Genomic DNA, 13,404 nt, shown 5'->3' with positions numbered 1-13,404 from the left:
AATATTATTTCAATATGAAGGAACTTGGCTCGGATGATGATGGGAATTGATTTCGATGCTCAAAATATTGGACATACTCTACTGTACCATATCATCAAAACAAATGAGTTGGTGGAGCTATTGGATGATCCATCCAATGCTGGTATTGCTAATATTTTGTGCCAAAAGTATTTCAGTGAGCTAAACATCATTGTGTCACCTCAGGAGATGATGGAGGTGTGTGACAGTGCAACAATAAGTTTCAAGGCCTATGAAGCTTTGTATAGACTTGTCACACTAGGTCACAGAGAAAAAAGTTTTTTTAGGTTGCTGCCAACACCTTGTAGTTTAGCATTGAAAAAAGGTGCACCAATAATGATGTTGCAACTTTTTGGGTGGATTTCATTATGTGGAGGATTCCCTACCATTAGAAGAGAAGAAATACTTCTATTACAACGAGTTCAATAATGTATATGTTCATTTCTTGAAGCGCCAGGAGTCAATGGTCATATTTTATGGGTTGACACCGAAAGAGCATGATGGAAAAGTTATATTTGTGATGAAGCTTGATGAGTGTCAGATTGTCAAAGGTCAATGGCTCAAAAGGGTAAGCATTATGCTTTTGAACAGAGCCTTGGTGGGCGTTGATGTTGAGCTAAATGACAACGAGAAGAGAAACACTTGTTTAGGTGTTCAATCTGAGAAGAATAGTTGATGGCTGGCAGCTTTGCATCTCCCACACAAGACACATGAGTCCCTCAAATGGTATTTTAATCACACCCCAATCGTTGATGTCATTCGACAACAACAAGAAGGACAACGATTGTAGGATTCAGGTCTCGGTACATTCCAAGTGGAGTGGCATTTGGCAGGAGTCTTGAAAACTCTCAAGTGTATGTTAGGGTGCAATGACCCTCTTTCCATGCATTTATTACTAATACAATAAAGTCTCATTAGGAATTGAGGGCAAGGGTTCAAAGGCCAACAAGTCAATGGGTGGTAAGGGTAAGGGTGACAAAGCTACAGTCAACTCTACGAAAGGTGTGACCACTACAAAAATAGTGGCTAAAGCACTACAACAATGGTTTCAAGGTTTCCTCAATTGTAACCAAAGTGTACCCCCTAATGGAGACATGGACGATCCAAATTGGGATCCTATTCTACAGATTCCTTTGATAAACATGTATGTGTGCACTCTTCATGCTTGTCTACAAATTCTTAACAAGTTGATTATGCTCCATATTAATTATTCTTGGAATATGGAGCCTACACAAAGAAGGAAAGAGTGTGTCAGAGAACTAGAATATGTTTTATCAAGTGTTGGCCTACATGAGGGTGCAGTAGAGTTATGAAAGGACAAGAAGGCATATGGAAGTACACATGATTGTCCTAATAAAATATATATGGGTGGTAGTAAAGCTAGGTATATGCTTTTAGACTATTCTGGCTCTCAAAGTCCCAATGAGTTTCAATTGTGGAAAAAGGTATGTGACATTACCACCTATAGAGGTAACGAAGCAGCCCTAGGAATTAAGTATACTCGTGTGTGGCAGTCTGTAGATGATATATTTTGTTTGCTTGAAAAGACAAAGCTAACCTCTGCTGAGATATCCACCTTAAAGTTTATAATCAATAGTTTCACATTGCAAATGGTGGATGCCTGGGGGGAGACGCACCTAACACATTGCATGGTGGGTTAAACACTTTGTCTTTGAAATAAAACAACATCAGTGTTTGAATTAAAGTTTTATTATTTTTGCTGTATATTTTTTTTACTCATAACTATTTTTTTCTTGACATATTCGGTTCATTGGGTATCTGAGAAGTAGCCAAGGAGTGGAGCGCTCACACTATCAAGCAAAAGTAGTGTATTTGAAAAATACACGGCATGGAGGTGGGAGGAAAAAGAGAAATTCCCTACACGAAATGTTCAATTGGTTCTATAGAGTTTTAGCGGGGAGAGAAAGGAAGAAGACTAGAGTGTAAAGAAGTTTGAAATGTCGAATAGGGAAAGTGATTAGCATAATGCGATCACAATCATATCATGCTTCTAGTGCAAAAGATAGATTCCGATGATGGTTGGAGACAAGGCGACGAAATGGAAAGCATTGACTGGAAAACCAATAAATTTTGGACACTAACCACTTATATAGTAAACATACATTGTAATGCCACGTGATTTGTTGGCGTCCCAATCAGTGGTTCCAGGGGTCAAATTTCAACAATTTTGGAGTTTTTCTTAATTTTTATTAATATTATTGGGTTCTAAGTGTTTTATTTTTAAATAGTACTTTATAAGTCAAAACTCACAACTTGAAGTCCATTTCTTGTTTGTACATTCTAGAAGATCCTCTCAAGCACAAACGCGCACGCACTCATATCTTGCACCATATGGACAATTCACATGACCAGACTAGCACTACGCAAAACAATACCACAGCAGCCACTCACACTACAGAAAATCCACAGCCACGATCCCATGCAGAATCTACGGCTTCAAATCCACATCCCCAACCACAAGTGGCTAACTTAACATCCCAACCCACTCCTAACACCCAAGAGCCTCCCCAACCATCGAATCCCGATGATTTAACCACCATGTGACATATTTTTGGAGATCTCAGAGAATTAAACCATGCCAATCGCACATCTCTGCCATATCCCCCAGCAATTTCAACTCTACACAGAGCCATGCAAGAAACAAGAGCAATAAGAAGAATACTGAGGGCCGCTTCAAAATCTGGCACCCTCGCCTTTTGTCACAACAACTATTACTCAAGCCACCATGGAAACCACACCACAAAAGTTTCCATTGCAAATCAAAGAAAGAGTAATCAAGGTAATACCAGGCGACCCGGTTTCTAAAGCATGAGAGGCCAAGAGGAGGAAAAGAATGAGGGAGATGGAAAGAAAGCGGTTGTTGAGAAGGAAGCACAAAGAGTACAAGAAGAGAAAAGAAGACAGGGAGAGCAAGAGGAATGGAAAAGAGCCAAGGCCGAGAGATCTCATTCAAAAAACTTGCAAGCACAAGCAAAGGCAGAGAGAAAGCCATCAGAGGATAGAGCTCAAGCCACCCAGCAAGCAAAGGCTAGGAGCTCAAGGCCTTCAAAAACACCTCAAAGAGCCAAGCAATGTGCAAAGAGAAAAAAGGACAAGGTGACACCTGAAGAACAAATAGCCCAAGAGGAGAGGAGGAAAAACTATAAAAATGATCCTCCTCAATGGGCCAGGCAAGCGACGACTCCACCACCACCACCAACATAGAAAAAGCGGAGATAGAAGCCAGGCGGAGTTGCTATCCGTGAGATAAAAAAATATCAAAAGAGCACCGAGCCAAGCATGCCCAAAGCGGACTTATCTCGGGTGGTGAGAGAGATGATGGACGAATATAGCGACTCTGTTACATGTTGGTACAACTGAAGATGGTCGACCTATGGAAGTGCAAGAAGCCCATGTATGGAAGTTTGTAGAAAAATGACAAGGACATTGAGCAAGTATTTGATGCAGCGAGGAGACAAGTACACAGGGATGGTGTACTCTCTAGTCGAAACTACAGGTTTTTCTTGTTATCACAGGTGACAGGAGCAAATGCTTATATCATAAGGTTGTAAATAGGACAAGGGGTGCTAGATATAGGTGCTATCAGGTCAAAGATGCTTTTCCAACTCAACTGGTCGGAGAGCTTGAAGGTGCCAAGGATTGTGGATAGTACAAGAGGATTTTTTTTTTAATGGGCATCATGTGATGCGAGATCGACTGGGGTAGGCGGAGAAGTTTTCTTTACCACGGTGCATAGTGTCAGCAAGAGAGCAATGCAAAAGGAAGTTGAGCATAAGTTTTTTTAAATTTTTAATGTAATCGACTCAAGTCGATGATAGATAGCATGTGAAAGGAGGCAAAACCAAAATTTGTTAAAGCTTAACTTGTTAAAAAAATGGGTAGTGTTGCATGTAGGATGGCACTGCTACAGATAGAAGGTGAGGAGTTCTAGAGTGCGTGGAGACATGGAGCGTGAGGAAAGGGCATGTTGGCCAAGTGGAACACAACATGAAGGTGGTGGCGCCATCTAGAGGGAGGGAGCTATCTGCATGCGGTTTGAAGACCGAGGGGTGGCAGGGGTAGGGGGTGGCGCTATATGCAGGAAGAGCAATCCATCTACTAGGGGATGAGGAAGGCCGATGCAACTGTCAGGCAGATGATGCACCATCAAGGGGTGGCAGTAGGGGGAGCTTGACAGGGGGAGGCTCCATGGCATTGGGGGGACGAGTGAACGGCTTGGAGCAGATGAGAGAAAGGCTTCCTACCATGTGAGGAGGCCGCCATGTGCAAGAGGGAGTAGAAAGGTGATCAAGGGCTTCAAGGTTGAGAAGGCGCACCCAGGGGTTGGATGCATGAGAAGGGGTGGCCTTCAATGGTCTGCGAGCTCAAGGGAGCATGCCGGGAAGGTGAAGGGCTGAGGTGAAGGCGAGGGATGCAAGAAGCAGTTGGAGTCTATCGTGGAAAGCCATACAACAGTGTGAGCGGGATGGAAACACACACAACGCCTCTATAATGACCCGAAAAACACTCTTGGGATGATATACACACATTATGGGGCACCACTCGGCTTACACAACCAGCCTGGCCGAGACAGGAAACACACAGACGGAGTGAGAAGAGAGAGATTTCCCACTTGCCCACTCAACACTCACACACACACTCTCAATTCAGCTCAAAGGAGGCAAATTGGTGTTGTTTAGACTCAATGAAGCTCAGCCCAACACCAATGGGGCAAATAGGTTACACAGTATTGAGGAAATACACCAGATACAACCACAAAGTTAAGCAGAGGCTTCACTCACCGGAGAAGATTACATATAAAAACAAAAAAAAATCTGTGAGGAATTTGGCAAAATGAACAGCGCCATTGGGTCCGGAATGCCCAAAAACCCCACCCTACAATGTCACAGTGCTCAAATCCGACCTTGGATGGGCAGTTTAGGGCCGAAAAATGCTCCAAAAACAGCAAAAACACACTTGCGGCTGTTCCTCCTCTCTTCTCCACGTTTTTTCTGGACTTCTCTCAGTTTTCTCAGTCTTTACACTTAGCTTTATTAGTTGGGCACCCGTGGCCTTTTAGATGACCTCAAACGGACCCGGAACATGCCAAAAACTGACCTCGTAGTGCATAGTTGTCACCTTTTTGCACCATCCGCACACCTGGCACTCAGTTTTTCCCAATAATGCATTCCGCAACCACATGAAGTGGCCCCAAAAAGTGGTCCTCATGATGACCTTTCTGCATAAGTATCACAAGAAAACACCCACGTCGTGTCCATACTTCTGCGCATGCAAGTATTGACCCCGTTCAACCTCCTGACGCCACTCGATGCCATCTAACGCACCTGCTTACCTCATGTCGTCGGCCCACGGATAGCTTCCTCGAGAAGTTTTACGCGCTACCAACTCCTCCTTATTGTAGAAAAAACACACTGGTACTGGTAATATTGAAAATCGATGCACTATGTACACCCTGTCCTACCTGTACACATGTGGGCCCCACGTAACCACCTGGCTCTGAAAAATGGGCAATTCTTTATTTGATGCACCATGCATGTATATGTACATATGCGCAATCCATTGCTCCAAAAAACTCCTGACATAATTTGCCCATCCCCTAGCTTGCTAGATCATTCATGATCAGCAGCAGCAAAGAGAGATATGAGACTCGCTGCATCACATGTCTCCTCATCCCTCACCAACACTGCTTGATCCACAGATAGCTCATCTTGCTCCTCCATCATCAATCTAGCATGATACAATTTAAGACGCAATCCATTTACCCTTGACTTATGTAGAACACCATCCAGGTTAGCCAGCTGATATGTGCCATTTGGAAAACACTCCACTACCTTGAAAGGGCCTTCCCACTTAATTTGAAACTTCTTTTGGAAGGTGTTGTCCAGCTTATTGTTGTAGCGAAAACCCAAGTCATGTTTCTTGATACCCTTAATTTTGACCTTTTCATTTATCTTTGCCAAAGCCTTATCTTGCATCTGCCCATAATGCTCCAATGTGCTCATCCTATCCAACTGGACCTCTTGTAACTGCAAGAGCCTCTCTTTGAATGCATCACTAGGCGGCCCAAGCAACTTCTCTAACATCTTGATCGCAGGCAACTCTACCTCCACAGGCAATAGTGCTTCCTTTCCATATACCAAATGAAATGGAGTAAACCCTGTACCTGTCTTCACCGAAGTACGGTAAGCCCATAATGGACTAGGCAATTCCAAATCCCAATTCTTTCCTTGGTGCTTTGTCACTTTAGAAAGAATTTGTACCAACTCACCATTGAATCATTCATTTAAGCCATTACACTACGGGTAATAAGGAGTGGTATGCTGGTGCCTAATCTTCATCTTTGTGCATAAGAAGTCTAGCAGTTTAGCTCTAAATCCTGGACCCTTATCTGAAAGTAGCTCTAATAGCATCCCAAACTTGCAACATATTTCATCATACACAAATTTTTCCACATCCTTTGCAGTGATCTGTTTTACTGCTATAGCCTCTGCCCATCTAGAGAGATAGTCCACTGCCGTCAAGATATAGCTTTTGCCCCTGCTTGTGATAGGTAACGGGCCTATTGCATCAATCCCCCACTTTTCAAACACATCAAACGCCATAATGGTTTTTCGTAGCTCTAGCTTCAACACTCTCTTCCCAAATGCTTGACACCTATTTCAAGACCTACACCAATGGTGAACATCCTTGTGCAAACTAGACCATACATACCCCTCTTGCAAAATCTTATGCAAGGTGATCTTTAGAGCAAAATGGCCACCACATGCGCCTTCATGATTCTCTTCCAACACTCTGTAAAGCTCCTCCTGCCAAGGTACACGTCTCAACACGAGATCAGCCCCTTTCATGTATAAGACATCACCAATCAATTTTTACCTGTATGCTCTACGCACAAAACCATACTTCTTAGACTTCTGAATCTCCTTTGGAATAATTGCTGTTAGCAAAAAATCCTCTTCTTCAGACAAACTTTCCCGGCCATGATAAAGAGGTAAAGTGGTCCTCAACACAAATAGCTCCCCAATCATGCCTTGAGCTGCTTCATGTGCTTCTCCATTTAGAGCACGTTCAATGTGTCTGATGCTCCATGCTTCGAACTTTTTTAATAGGCCTTTAATTCTGAAGCACATTTCCTTCAATGAGGTGTTCTTGCTCTTCCACACACCCAACACTTGCTTCACAACTAACAAGGCATCACCTTTTATGCTCAACCTTCGAACCCCATGCTTCAAAAAAATGTGTAATCCGGCTTCCAGAGTAGCATATTCAGCCTCATTGTTACTATGAGCATCCAATTTGAACCCTCTCTTGCATACTAGCTTCCCCTCTGGGTCATAAAGTGCTATACCCCCTGAAGCTGCATCATGGCTCTTTCTGTATGAACCATCAAAGAACAACACATGTGCATTGCTGATCTGTGGTACTTCTTCAACTACCCTTCTCACCACCTCTTCCTTAACAATAAGGGGATTCTCCTTGTAGGTCAACAAATCAGCTAGGGTAGCCCTTGTACTGTCTTCCACTAGAAAAGAGAACTCAAACTCTTGCAGCTCAATTACCCATTTCTTCACCACATTTGACATGTTAGTACCATTAACTAATTGTGGCAAAAAGGCATAACTCGTCAAGAAAAAAAAAGGTCGTGGTAGCAAGTAATGACAAAATCGTCGACAAGAAAATATTACACTGGCCATCACTAGCTCTACTTCCGAGAACTTTCTCTCCGCTACCAACTTCACTCGACTTGCACAATACACTGGCCTCATATAATGGCTGCCCTTCCCCTGTTGCAATAGCAGGGCTCCAATGGCATCATCCCCTACTGATGGATTTACATAAAAAACTTTCTCCCAATCAGGAGCCTGCATGGCTGACAACCCCCCTAACACCTCTTTCACCTCTTGAAACACTTCTTCACACTTGTCATCCCATTGCAATGGATCATGCTTTGCCACTTGCTGTAATGGATAAAGAATCTGCGAAGACAATGGAATAAACCGTGCCATGTACTTCACTTTGTGTATAAAAGTTGCCAATTGCTTTGTACTCGTAGGTGATGGAAGAAGAATAATAGACTTAACCTTATCTGGATCAGCCTCAATGCCATTTTCTAACACCATGTGGCCCAATAACTTCACCCTTGGCTGTGCTAGATGACATTTCTTTGGATTTAGTTGTCCTCCACATTCATCATATCGAGCCAATACCATTTGCAGCTTCTCATGGTGTTCAGCCCTACTGCTATAAACACAGAAGTCATCCATAAAAGCTTTAACACAACTACCAATGAATGGTTCCAACACCCAATTTGCTCTCTCTTGATAGAAGGAAGGTCCATTTGACAACCCAAATGGCAATATTGTGTAGCAATAGCAGCCCCATGGCGTAATAAAAGTGGTCTTTGTGTGGTCTTTAAGAGAAATCTTCAATTGAAAATAGCCTAAAAAACCATCACACACACTGTACCTCTCATAACCTGCCACTGAATCCAAGATCTGATCGATGAATGGAAGAGGATATGGGTTCTTCTTAGTGGCTGCGTTTAAGGGTTTAAAATCTACACAAATTCTCCACTTCACATCCTTCTTTGGACTGACTACAACTGGACTCACCCATTCTGTGGTCGCCACAGGGACTATGAACCCTGCCTTCAACAACTTGTCCACCTCTTCTCGCAAGGCTTCCATTTGCTCTTGACCCATCCTTCTTAGCCTTTGCCGCACTGGTTTAGCACCTTCTTTCAGCTCTATATGCATCTCTTCGCCCTTGAACCCTCTGATCTCTTCATATGAAGTAATGAACAAATCAGGAAAACTAGCCAGCATGTGCAAATATATATCCTTCTCCATAGTTGAGAGGTCTCCACTGATCATTTGTGTCATCAATTCCTGCTTCTTTGACAACTCAACCTTGGTTTGCATCAGCCCTTCAATCACTTCATAAGGCCCTTCACTTTCATCTTCAACCTCATTCGCAAATGCAACTAAACCAAACTCCTGGATTTCTTTGTCCATCAAAAGAAATGCAACATCACCATCCTCATCACTACTTGTAGTGCTATCACTGTCCTCATCTTTCACCGTGGAAGAGTCTTCATCACTAGACTCATCCTCATCTTCATAAAGCTCCTCTAATCGTTTCCTTGTGTCCATATTATAAAGCTTCTTGGTACTTGTCTTTCCATAGAGGCTAATCGTACCATGTCGCCAATCTTGAACAGCTCCCACTGCACGTAACCATGGTCTGCCCAGTATAATAGGATATGCTCCCAACCTTGCTGGCATCACATGAAAATCAACCACTGCCTTTGAATCATATGCCTCCACTTCTAAGCTCTTTACAACACCCAAGCATTTTACTTTTTGATGATTTGCCAATCTGATCCAAAAACCTGACACCCCAGCCACTGTGAGACCCATCTTCTCAACGCATGAGTGTGTTATGATGCATATTTGGGCTCCGCCATCCACATAACCTTGTCCCAAATTTTTCCTTTTATGCCACACATCTACTATTGGACAAATGTCTGGTAGCTCATCCATTGCCAACACCTTTACTGAACCTCTCTCTGGCTCTTTCTCAATTGGGTTAATCATCCTCTTCCACTATCGCTTTAGCTTAGGCACCATCTCTATAAGCTGCCCAAAAGTAACATCTGCCTTCCTGCTCGTCAGATCCTCCTTCAAGTCATAGCTTAATTGCCCATCCCCTAGTGGAAAATCTGAAACATGAAACTTTCGACGAGCTCTTCTTTTCCTCTTGGCTTTGAAATCCTCGCCTTCATGGCTCTTTCCTTTCTTCTTACTAGGACCTGGGGCACTTCTTCCTTCCTTATCCTCTGTGGTCCTCTTCCCAATAGGCATCACTAATGTATCCTCTAGCTTAGATGCCTTCTCCAAGGTGACTACACTTAGCACTTTTGTCTTTCCCTTTTCTTCCTTGGTCAGTCCACTGGTTACTTCGTCTCCCTTAATTTCGATGCCATAATCATTTGACCTAGTTAGCACCTGTCTTGTCAATGGATACATGTCTCCCCCCATCCTTGGTGGCTTATCACATTGCGGGCTGATGTGACCCAACTCTCCACAATTATAACATGGGGGGCGTATGCCTCCAAAACCTACCATTGCTTTGTCCAACACCATTCCTAGGCCTTTCTTCACCTCCTGGATGATTTGCAAACCTCCCTCGACCTCGATTATTTCTCACTTGACCTAGCATGTTTAGGCTGAGATTCTTCATTAAATCTACCACTTGCCTTAGCCCATCATCTTGCACTGCTAGCATAACCTCAGTAGTAACAGGAACCACTGGTTCATGATGAACCCTTGACATGCGACCTTGTAAAGACTCTATAGGTTGAAATTCAGACCTCATGGGCAAAGACTCCACCCCTAACTGGCTCATTTTCCTCAACTTCCACTCTTTGTTCCTTGCTACCTCTAGTGCATCTTCATATGTCCTAGGCTTCTTTATCTCCACTCTCCAATGTATATTCTCCCAAAGACCAGCCAAGAACCTATCCTTCTTCATCATGTCAGGCGGGGGTACCTGTGGTGCTAAGGCCTTGCACATCCGCTCCCATGCCAATGAAAACTTACGTATGTACGCATCTACTAGCTCACCTTCCTTTTGCACTAAAGCCTGTACTTCTTGCCACACTTTGTCAGGATCTTTTGTCTTCACAAACTTCACTTCCAACCCATGCCTTAGATTGTCCCAACTCAATCTTACAGGTGGATCCGCTGCACGCAACTCCTCTTCAAATGTTTTGGACCAGACTCTTGCATCACTCTTCAAACAAATTTGGAGAAGACGTAACATCTGCGCAGGGTCATGAATCTGGTTGCTAATGCAGGCAACCTCCATCTTTTCCAAAAAATCTTCCACATCTTCATCACTTCTTCCATGAAACTCCGGATAAGAGAAAGCCATGGCTACCCAAGTTACAATGCTTTGAGAACCCCTTTGAACACACGTGCAAGAACCCAAAACTTTTGACTACCCAATCCCCAGAAACTTCAATAGAGATCAACTTTAGATAAGGACAAACACATGCACATCAAATGAGTTTTCATAGTTGATCATCGGAATTACAACAGGCAAAGGACATTCCAAGATCTCTCGTAATCTTCTTGGCCCGAACATAAAGACTATGCGCTGCTGGAAAAAAATCTTCCTGGACACATGAACATTTATCTGGATTCTTTGAGTTAAATGAAGTGGAGTGAATTGAGGGCCATTTTGATCATCCATTAAAGCCAACCATGAAGCTCCCAAGAAGGCACACTTGACTTAACCTCTGATTTTGCCAAAATTTCAGCAGCATAATAGCATAAATGGCTCAAAAGACCAAAAAACTAGCCATCATAACTTGGAAAAATTTTGGCAGAGTTTCCCCAGAAATAGAGTAGTAGGAACCCAAAATATAGACTGTATATGTATGCATAAACTGTCAACAATAGAATCCGAGCATCAAGTAGGACTCACTAGTACATAGCCTATGGCGAGGTCACAAAAAGGGTGCTCCAGCTACCTATATCACCGAAAGGATCTCCACATTTGAGAATCCCCCAACTCAATAAAAACCTCACGCTATCGACCCTCACACGAAGGCTAATGCAAATCGCGTATAGTCAAGTCTCAGAAATGACTATCTTCCATACCAAGTCTCAGAAATGGCTGGGACTGCCAAATACAACCAAGTATGGCTCCACAAATGCGTACAGTGGCAGTTTCCACAAGTAACGTACAATCCAGCAGACAATGCGCTCAAATAGGTGCCAAGTGATGCATACCCACAACAACTGCAAGTGACATCACTGCTACTATATCATTGTACTCCAGCTACCTGTACCTATGTGAATCACCTGTACCTGTATCTGTACCTGTAACCTGTAACCTATAACATGTAACCTGTAGCCCCGAATCTCGAAGCTTGAAGCTCGAAGCAGAAGGTACTCGAAGAAGATCCTCCGTGAGGGCGCCAAAAGAATGTGAGCGGGATAGAAACACACACAACACATCTATAATGACCCGACACACACTCTTGGGATGATACATACACACATTATGGGGCACCACTCGGCTTACACAACCAGCCTAGCCGAGACAGGAAACACACAGACGGAGTGAGAAGAGAGAGATTTCCCACTTGCCCACTCAACACTCACACACACACTCTCAATTCAGCTCAAAGGAGGCAAATTGGTGTTGTTTAGACTCAATGAAGCTCAGCCCAACACCAATGGGGCAAATAGGTTACACAGTATTGAGGAAATACACCAGATACAACCACAAAGTTAAGCAGAGGCTTCACTCATCAGAGAAGATTACATATAAAAACAAAAAAAAATCTGTGAGGAATTTGGCAAAATGAACAGCGCCATTGGGTCCGGAATGCCCAAAAACCCCACCCTACAATGTCACAGTGCTCAAATCCGACCTTGGATGGGCAGTTTAGGGCCGAAAAATGCTCCAAAAACAGCAAAAACACACTTGCGGCTGTTCCTCCTCTCTTCTCCACGTTTTTTCTGGACTTCTCTCAGTTTTCTCAGTCTTTACACTTAGCTTTATTAGTTGGGCACCCGTGGCCTTTTAGATGACCTCAAACGGACCCGGAACATGCCAAAAACTGACCTCGTAGTGCATAGTTGTCACCTTTTTGCACCATCCGCACACCTGGCACTCAGTTTTTCCCAATAATGCATTCCGCAACCACATGAAGTGGCCCCAAAAAGTGGTCCTCATGATGACCTTTCTGCATAAGTATCACAAGAAAACACCTACTTACCTCATGTCGTCGGCCCGCGGATAGCTTCCTCGAGAAGTTTTACGCGCTACCAAATCCTTCTTATTGTAGAAAAAACACACTGGTACTGGTAATATTGAAAAGCGATACACTATGTACACCCTGTCCTACCTGTACACATGTGGGCCCCACGTAACCACCTGGCTCTGAAAAATGGGCAATTCTTTATTTGATGCACCATGCATGTATATGTACATATGCGCAATCCCTTTCTCCAAAAAACTCCTGACTACGGCTACGAGGCAAATGCCTAAATTGTATATCATGAAGTAGATAACGAGGGCTTCTTCTCTTGGTTTTTGGAAGGTCTCTTGGGTCATGTGTTGATAGAGATGAGCAGTGTATGCTCCGACATGAAGTGAAGAAGTAGAGAGTGTATCTCTCTAGGGTTGCACATGATAATTGTTTTGAAGCAGGGGAAGGCCGCCAATATCGGTTGCCAATAGTCGAGGAAGGGTAGTAGATTGCACCAATGCACACAATTGCCAGTCGCCACCATTGTATTTAACTGGGTTTATGTGATACATAGTTGGTTTGTGTTTTTTTTTTGAGTT

General features: G+C 43.4%; 1 pseudogene; it reads left to right on the top strand.

Annotated features, from left to right (window-relative positions):
* Positions 1–2,847: 2,847 nt before the first annotated feature.
* Positions 2,848–13,123, top strand: LOC147422022 (uncharacterized; annotated as a pseudogene).
* The last annotated feature ends 281 nt before the right edge of the window (positions 13,124–13,404 follow it).

The sequence above is a fragment of the Adiantum capillus-veneris genome, chromosome 27, assembly GCF_014529385.1.
Source record: "Adiantum capillus-veneris isolate H3 chromosome 27, ASM1452938v2, whole genome shotgun sequence".
In the NCBI taxonomy this organism is placed as follows: domain Eukaryota; kingdom Viridiplantae; phylum Streptophyta; class Polypodiopsida; order Polypodiales; family Pteridaceae; genus Adiantum; species Adiantum capillus-veneris.
Note: the sequence above shows the minus strand (reverse complement) of the source record. Positions and strands in the feature narration are given on the sequence as shown.